Source organism: Bactrocera latifrons, unplaced genomic scaffold (assembly GCF_001853355.1).
Source record: "Bactrocera latifrons isolate USDA-ARS-PBARC rearing strain unplaced genomic scaffold, ASM185335v1 scaffold_41, whole genome shotgun sequence".
NCBI classification, from domain to species: domain Eukaryota; kingdom Metazoa; phylum Arthropoda; class Insecta; order Diptera; family Tephritidae; genus Bactrocera; species Bactrocera latifrons.
Genome location: NW_017537057.1, coordinates 831,906 through 841,573, shown reverse-complemented (window position 1 = coordinate 841,573; position 9,668 = coordinate 831,906). Strand labels below are relative to the sequence as shown.

Here is a 9,668-nt window from a genome sequence, read left to right as displayed (position 1 = left end):
CTATCGAATTTAGTTACAGACGTCGTGACAGCCCAGCGACCAATTGCTTTTTTCAGGAGGTAAAGTAAAAGTTTAATGACAACAGTTTGGTGGTCCACTCTCCTCATTTATTTAACTAATAGGCTTCGCGTTTTCTTCACTAGAGCTGGGCTGACATCGGTTCAAGCGCAGTCTCAAAATCCTTGCTCCGCTAGTTTCGCTACAAGAACAACCCGTTACCCACGACAGTCGAGTTTACATAACTGGAACGGACCCGGGTAATTCTGCCACAACAAAGATAACAGCAACAACAAAAATGTATATCTAATTTTTCCCCTCACCGAACTATTGGGAATGGGAACTAAATGMCTAAGCAAATTTGTATTGTTCAGGAGTTTAATTTTTATAGCCTTCCTATTATATATAGCCTATATTTTTTAAGAAAAAATAAATTATCTGAGGTACTCAAAAGTTTTTCAACTCCGAATTAAAGTCTTGCCACGAAAAAGTTTTGTCATAAAATGGTAAAAAATATTTTTTTAATATTTTTAAGTAAAAAAAAAAAAAAATCACAAACTTTAAACATTTCCTACAGGGTCCTCTTATCACTCTCGACCAGCTTTGACCACCCATATGCGCGCATGGCTGCCACTAGAACATGGCTATCAAATTGAAATCGGAAACTGGCCATCAACATGTCACTAAACCACCAACAACAACAACACCAACAACCACAATAGAAAATATCTTAAAAGCCGGTAACTGAAAGCGCCTTTGTTAAACAAGTATTTGTATGCATACACCAAACTGAGTAGCTGCGACTGTATGTCAGARCGCTGGTGTTTGTGGCTGAAAAGTTTTCCCAAACGAGGAATCTGGAAATTTTTGGCCAAAYCGAACTTCGTTTTCACACATTGGTTTTGCATTTGAAATGGTAGTAAATCTGTCGCATGCAAATCGTTGCCATTCAACGGTTAAGACTTGCAAACAATGCGGCAGAAAGGAGTCAAGTTGTGCTTATGTGTGTGTGTACAAAAATTCATAGCAGAGATACTCAACTGAAATTGAAATTTGCAAATGCTTTGAATTTCGAGACACCTTTTACTTTTGGGAAAACTATGGTGAGGCGCTCTGCTGACAAGGATTCAAGGAAGGAAGGAAGTAGACCGACAATTCCAACAATTCCTTGTGTGCTCGCCGTGTTGTGGCAAGTAGACTCATTTGGTGGTGGCGCTGGTGCTAGCAACAGACTGACAGCCCTGACAATATTTGCTTTTATGCCGGTGATTTTTACTCAATATTCCCATTGTAATCAGAAGTTATCGCAATCGATTGTTTCCACACGCAGACGCTGCTGCGACCGCACACGCACACAGTTTTGTATGTATATGCATGTGTGTGTGCACTAAGTACCCAATTCGTTGGTAGGCATTGTGGCATTGCGGAAATGGCTGACAACTGCTTGCATTTACTGCACTTTCTTGCAATCTCCACGCTATTGGCATTGTTACCGTTATTTTTATGCTCATCTTTATTGTTTTTACAACACCATTGTCTATGCACGCGATTGTGTGAGTGTGTGTGTGCTGGAGTTTYACTCACAGCGTGGCACGTTTTATTAGAAACCATAATATATTTTTCAATATACTCATTCATTTAGGGACATGCTATCCCGTCCACACGTTTTATAACGCTATAAAGTGCATGCAGACTATGGCAACTTACATACTCACACGCTGGTTTAAAAATAGGTTGCTGCTGCTCATCAGTAACATGTGGCACCACAAACAATGAGGCGGGATTAGAGCAAGCTTCATTTACAAATAAAAATTTGATTGGAATTTAGCTTCGTAACTAAGATTTAGAAATTTTTGAGAACTTGGACACTTTCTGGATGGAGTCATGTGTAGAAGTTCATGCAAGTGAGGAAAGTTCTCTAGTCGCCATTCACTTGGAAGTGGCCAGACACGATTCTTTTATATAGGGCTCAAGCAGCTGACGACTTTCGGTCTTAGTTCAGGTATCCTCTGGGTAGCCAAAGAACATCTGTTTGAAGAAAAGCTAAAGAGAGACGGCGAAACAACCACAGTTTTTTGCGTTGGGTTTGATACCCGCCACGTAAAAAAACGCCCCCGAAAAAAACTAGACAACAGCCTCGGACAAGAGAGTCTTCTTTTGGATGATGAACACATACTCTTTGCAAAATTTGCGAATCCCACGTGTTTTTGGGGTTTAGGGACCTAAAATCCTCACCTAACTAGGAACAGTCTTTAACATTACACTCACATAGACTGTAAAATAGTATTATCACTCTTTCTCTTTCGAAAGACGGCGAATTCTGTTAGACTAGGTCGTAGAGTTGATCCAAACTCAATGGATCTTACTTGAACAGGCGTTCGACCTTTGTATTACCCATAAGCTCCTTAAAGTGAATCACTTCTTGGATCGACGAAGACATTTGCGTTCAACACAAATTGGTTACTGCTGTCAACATCAAGCTCAATCGACAATAGAGTAGGTAGACGGTAGACAAGACGATTCCACCTAGTATTCCTACATACAACTTCGGCAAAGAGCGTCCAACAGAAWTTTTAATCGCACCGCTTGTAAGCCTATTGAACAATGACTGTTAGAACACGTAATACAATTTCGGCGAGATTGGCTTTCCTAARTGTGAGTAGTTCGGAGGATTTCTTMCGATTCAAATTTCCAACACTTGCTGAGCTCAATAGAGGTCTAAATGGTTAGGGTTTTGAGCCAGATGGATATCGGTGAAAAGGTCCAACGCCAGAACGCTAGAAGATATCGAAAAACTRAAAATCTCTTCCTATCGGATGAAGTTTGGGAGAAGCTGCCCACCTTAGCAAGTTGTTCGACTTGCTATTTCCAACGATTCCGCTTTGACAGGATACGAAACTTGAAGTTATTGCTCATATGTCATGTACTACTAGTTCTGAGCTCGAAGTATGTGAGCTCAAAGTGAATACAAACGCTAGGCTATCGGAGTCAATACACACCTCTCTGTACGAAGCTGCACTTTTGAACAGTACTATATATCTATTCTACGGCTACCTGGTCTGAAACTGTTGATGCAAAGCTCTCGATATAAGACTCCAACACCGACTCTATTAACACCGACTCTATTAACTCCGATCACCCCATGAAAAGGCTCACTACAAACGTTTTCCAACGGCTTCGTCTTTCTTACAAGTCCCTCGCAAGTATTTGAGTAGAGAAGTCACCGCMATGAGAAGATTTTGAGATGCTGAGGTACAGATTGTAAGGAATGCAATCGAAGYCGCWGARAATTTCAGTGKGTCCCTGTCTCGAGGATTTCATTTACCCAACTTCCCTCAGTCTAAAACTAACTTCGACAGTAAGCATCTACCAGCTATGTCTGCAGGTGCAATGTGTTTGAATGGTATTGAATGTCATTGTTGCCTTTAGTACATAATAGATGCTGACGAGTGTTACTCTTAGAACACGTTTGTTCCAGACCCAGACCCTTCCATCGAGCAACGTCCTCTTAAAATATGAATGGCTGAAGTAAGGTTTCAAAGATCCAGAACACCACTTTTGGTGACAGGTCTCAACTCTTCCCAATTGCTCTTCAACAACAGTATAAGGCAGGCGATGCCTTCGCTCTCTCATCAATCGTTGGCTTCCATGAGAGCAAACAAGGAAAATCTCCAAGTATTTCATCTCTCCGTATATAAAGATTAGTGCCTCCCAACGAGTGGAGAGTAACCTCAAGGTTTGCGATTTTGATAAAAACAATTAGCAATGTTTGCGCATAATTGTAGGCATCATTGTTGCTCTTTTCTTATATTTGTGTCTCCAAATTGAATTGCGGCTTACATTTCGGATTTATTTTGATCTTAAGAGCCGCTGGAAAAGTCCATTGTTGAATGAGTTACAATTAAGTATTTTCATTTTGAACAAATAAATTACAGAAAATATAAAACTGGCGAATTGAAACAATTTTTGAAACTGCAATATATATTTTTCAAATTTATATAAACAAAGATTGGAACAATAACTTTAAAGCTTTAAGAACAGTAAGGAGGTAGAACTGGAGTAATTTAAACTCKTGTATGTTTGATTTATAGAGCTGCGGTTATACAAATAAATGTTCTGTTTTATTGCTACGACATTTCTGAGTCCATAAAATGTATATAATCAATTGAGGAGTTTGTTAGGAAGCGTGCGCAGATATTCCTACCAACCAAGTAAATAAGTAATCCAACGATGAAAAGTTCAAGAGAGTACATGACATTTAAGGACGGTTGCATGCTGGATCATGTAATTACTGGAGCTTTTTTGAGTGAAGGTAAAAATATTTTCAAAAACTTTTGYCTACATTGAATTTAATATTAATTTAATCTTCTTATAGAGGGATAAGTCAATTTTCGGCTAATGTCGATAACCGGATACACGCCTTATAGTGTTGCGCTTGCATGTATACTACTGATTTTATATTCGAAACCTACCAACAACTCAATAATTTATATTTTTTCAAATGCGACTGCAGCAAATATATTTATGTCATTTCAATTGGTGGCACAGAAATTGGTCACTTAATGGCCGATCATAAACTGCACACCGAAACAACAAACCCATCAAAGGTCAATTTGCAAAGGATGCACACAATAATAATAGACTTTACTGCAGAAAGCTTAAACAGCAATAAAAATATGCGAACAAATTTAAACGCAGTAAAGATTACAGCGCATAAAGCAGAAGCAGATGGAAAAACGAGAAGACAGACAAAAAAGTACGGTGGACATTGAGAGCTTAGTAGAATGTAGAGCGCATAAATTGTGCGCTGAAGTCTTGATGGCGGCGCCGGTGGCAACCGAACGTCTAATGCGACACCAATTAGTATGGCGAACATTTCGAAACTGAAAGAAAAAACAAAAACAAAAAACAATATAAATAACTGAGTGCGGCTAAAAAAGTCAAGCAGAAATTTATCAGCCAAAGAAGTAAAATTTTTTGGTAGTAAAGAATCCGACACTGCTTTTTCTATTTTCTTTCACCGCTTAGCAAGCCATGTAATAATTTTTTGCTGTCCATCTGCTGCGACATTTGTGCGCATCATTATTGGCACACATCCACACGTACATACACACATAGTGGCAAGTGTATACACGAGGGGTTTGAGTATTCGSCATTACAAAGTTTTGCTCGTCTTATGCGGCTTAAGTTTAGCTGCGTTTTTATTGCTACTCTGCTGCCTGCCGCTTCTTCTCTCCCTCCTCGCTCTCCTCAAACAGCCTTGCTTGCCAACTTGAGCGCATTATAACGACTGACTTTACTGTTAATTTCCGGCATTTGTGCGCTTCCGCCTGGACTTTGCTGGTAATTTTCTGCCGCTGCCGGTGCTGCTGACCAGTCGGCCGGTCAACTTAAGGCCTAGCACCGCAATGTGGGCCACACGCCAAGCCAGGCGCCCAAGTATTCAAGCTGTACGTGTGTGTGGGTGTTGGTGTGTGCATATTTCTACGTGTCTCTTGGAATTGCTGGCGTTTGTCCGGTCCATCGCCGRCACTAATGACATGTTGGCCAACGTGGCGCACCATACCGCTGTCCACTCCCTCCAATAGCTGTTTACTCGTCCGCATGCTTTTTCGTGTTAGTTTGACATATTGTTTCATTCAGTCTTTTTCTTGTCTTGTTCACCGGCYTTCTTTGGCCCTCACCACGCTTCGCTGGTTGGTCATCAGCGTTGTCTTCTACTGCAAACATTGCTTTTATTGATATTCAGCAGCTGTCGTCCTTTAGTTTGATAAATTATTTTTAGCATTTTTTTTCGTCTTGTGTCTAATGAAACCATTGCTGACTTTTGCCCTRGAACGCAGCTCACACGTAGCGTGGTCGTGCCGGCCTACTTAAGTAAACGCCGCAAAAGTTTTCGCAAAGTTTCCCACACACAATTTAATTAAGCATTTCGCAATACCCCGCCAGTTCGTGTTAGTCCTTGTGTTATCTTTATGTCCTTCGCAAAATCAACACTTTACTTCAGCGCCAAATGTGCTGACGTTATAAACGTCTTCTGCTGCGTTAAGAAAGTGTCGTTGTCGGTGTGGTTTGGGTGACTTGATGACACACTGGCTCGATAAATGTCATGAAGTTGACAGCTGGTATTGGCTTTAAAAGTTGTGATTTGTTTTAGAACCCAAATTAATCAAACGTGTCTGAGTAGATTTTAGCAGAAATACTGAATTCATTAATGAATATTATCACATCTCATTAACCGATATTTAATCTCAAATCGTTACTGCTTCTATCTTTTTCCATTCGTTTAGTAAATTCCGGTGTTACTTAGGTCTAATCTTGTTTTTTTTTTTTTAATTTTTTCGTGTTATTTTTGTAGTCTTCGCTCTTTTCGGAATCTTATCTTTCTCAAAAAGTCTCTGCCCACATTATTAGACCATGCACCGAAGGGTAAGATCTATCAAAAGCATCGTACATGTTGGCCAATGTGTTCTGTCGACTGTCGCTTAACTGGTATGCTTCTCCATAGTTGAACTTTTCACAAGAAAAGTCGGAAGCCATAGACAGGAACAAATAATAATCTCTTTGCTTCAGATTGAAACTATAAGATAGATATACTATATGAGAACATCGCAACTCAGCTCTCGTAGCTTCTGGCGAGGCACTATAGACACAACAATTCCCCAACCACAGGTCGCTTTTAAGGGATTTCATACTTCGAGCGGTATAATTGGTGATACAAGTAGTACGAACAAAGAGCTTGGCTGAAGATGATTCGCTGTTAATCCCACCAAAGACAAACACTTGTTGACAGTAAATCATGACTTGGCCACGGTTTGCGCCGGCTCATMGCGATTTGACCAGAACGGTTTTCGTTTCACGGTGTCGTAAGACACCMATTTTATCACCAATAACCACCTGCTTCAGAAATGGATTGACTTTGTTGCGGTTTACCAGCAATTCGGAGATGAAATGATCCATTATATCTTTGAACTTTTTTGTACTCTCGCAACAAAGTTGCTAAGGAGAGTATTATAGTTTTGTTCACATAACGGTTATTTGTAAGTCCTAAAACCAGAAGAGTAAGACGAGTGGAGATGAAATCCGGATGTMTGTCTGTCCGTCCGTCCGTCCGTGCAAGCTGTAACTTGAGTAAAAATTGAGATATCTTGATGAAACTTGTCATGCGAGAGTATAAAATGTTCGGTGACACGCGAACTTAGCTCTTCCTTACTTGTTGCATTAGCTCGTGTGGCAATCATACATCGAGCAGCTTTTTACATACAGTCTCATTCGCCGAAGTACCAAATCGGTCTTGATTCTATGTTTAGATCCTGGGCAATTGAAACAGTGCTGACATTATGTTCGGACTCGACGATTTCCATTATTCTATCAATATGTTTGAAGTCTTCCTATCTTGCATGTGGCGTCTTTGAGATGACAGTGACTGAAACGAACTCGCTGAAACCAAAATTTCTATGATAGACACCTACAGAAGACTCCTTCGGAACCATAAACGCTGTTCACATTTTAGCCCGCTTGGCTTGCGTTTTCACCTTTATCGAAGAAAAACGGTAACGTGTGGCGGATTTTCTCCGTGTTTTTGTCCATTTTCTACAGATGCTCAAACAAGGAATAAAAAAGCTGTGTGAGAAGTTTTATTGTTTTTCAGACGTCATACTGCGTAATCCAATCTTACTTATAAAACCAGAGATACAGATAAGTAAGATGGTTTTAGTAAAAAGTTCAGTTGGAAAAATAATGGATTTCTTCAAGAATAATGGACTTCTTTTAACTGAATCTAAGGCTATACAGACATGACACAGCAATATATACACTACGAGTCAGTTTCAATTAGGATAAACGGGATCATACCGAGCAGTAAAGCAATAACGATATGCAGCTGGGTAAAGGCTGGTTTAGTGGATGTCTGAAATCCTCTAGAAGATACAAAGTTGGCACTATGGRGCGAAAAGAACATACGCATCTATAGTCCACACTTATAAGATACTTCCTTAAATTATAACAAATAAAAAAAAGAGACTTTACTTTAGACTCACAAGCCCAGGAGATCTAAAATTTGTTTTTTCAGTACTTAAGCGGCAAATAATACCAGAATATCAAAGAGAACAAGTCAAAGTATTTTTCACTGGACTTTTAAGTATTTCCGACGCAGAGCACACAGTCCAATGGCGAAATGCTTCCCGTCTCCGGTCGTACATGCAACAGAGTGGGCGTAACACATAAAGCGATTAAGACAGCGTGTATGACAAATGAGCATGTGCCGAGTTGTGAAGCGGGTGGGTGTGACAAAACSACTGTTGTCTTCTGCGGAGACGTGCTTCAGCGTTTTATTGGCGAAGTTTTGTACAACATGCACCACGCATTTGCTGCGGAACGTTAAATTGTTGCTTTTTATGTTTTGTATTGTTTTTATGCTTTTGTTGTTTTTGTTATGTTCGTGTGGCTAGTCAGTTAATGAAGACATGAAGCCATGAAGACACGCACTTAATGAACACATGAAGTGGAAGACTGAGAATTGATATATAAATGTATGTAAGTATGTGTGTGTTTGAGTGTATGTTTAAATGGGTGTGTCTGCAGTTGTGTGTGGGCAGTGCTACGCTTAACAAAACGCCATTAAATTCACTTTAAAGGCRACTACAAGTTGCCACCAAGTGAAATAATGAAGTCAGAATTTAATCACAGCACTTTTGGCATAAATTTATGTACTTGGTGTACAATATATACAAACGCACAGTCATCACAGCCATTGTAGGCGCTCACAATTTAGTGCCAAATAAAGCGCGGAATTTATACGCTCACCCAAAATTTATTGACGTGCATTGAGGTGGCAATAAACAAGTATACAGGCAACACTAAATATTTTATGTATGTATAYACATACAAATATAAATATGTTTTGCAAGTAGGTAAGTAAAAATAAGAAAAAATAATACCCTTCCAATTGCACTGTTATAGTTTATAAGGGTATATAAAAATCTTTAACATGATTTTGATCCTCCTGTTTGTATGGCAGTATATGCTATAGTAGTCCGCTCTGAAAAAATTTTTCTAAGGTTATAGCACAGTCTTTGGTGATAATAACGTACAAAATTTCGTTATATAGATATATTCACAAATAAGAAAGTTTTTCATACAAAGACTTCAGTCTGAGCGCACCGTTTATATGGAAAGCTATATGCTATAGTGATCCGATCTGAAATTTTTTTCTGAAAATATAGCGTTGCTTTGGATAATTATAATATAATCTGTGCCGAATTTTTTGAAGTTAGCTGCCCAAATAAAAAAGTTTTCCGTACGAGGACTTGAATTTGATCGGTCAGTTTGTATGGCAGCTATATGATACAGTAGTCCGATCGGAACAAATTTTTCAGAGAATATAGAGTTGCTTGCGGTTATAATTTTAGGTAAAATTTTTTGAAGTTATCTGATCAAATAAAAAATTTTACCCCACAAGGACTTCAGTTTGATCGGTCAGTTTGTATGGCAGCTATATGATACAGTAGTCCGATCGGAACAAATTTTTCAGAGAATATAGCGTTGCTTGCGGTTATAATTTTAGGTAAAATTTTTTCAAGTTATCTGATCAAATAAAAAATTTTACCCTACAAGGACTTCAGTTTGATCGGTCAGTTTGTATGGCAGCTATATGATATAGTAGTCCGATC

At 39.1% G+C, this 9,668-nt stretch overlaps 1 protein-coding gene across 1 annotated transcript in view; it reads right to left on the bottom strand.

Moving 5' to 3' along the window:
* LOC108972600 (interference hedgehog) overlaps positions 1–9,668 on the bottom strand; it is a gene marked incomplete at its 3' end in the record, with an annotated part of 228,030 nt that overhangs the window by 37,367 nt on the left and 180,995 nt on the right.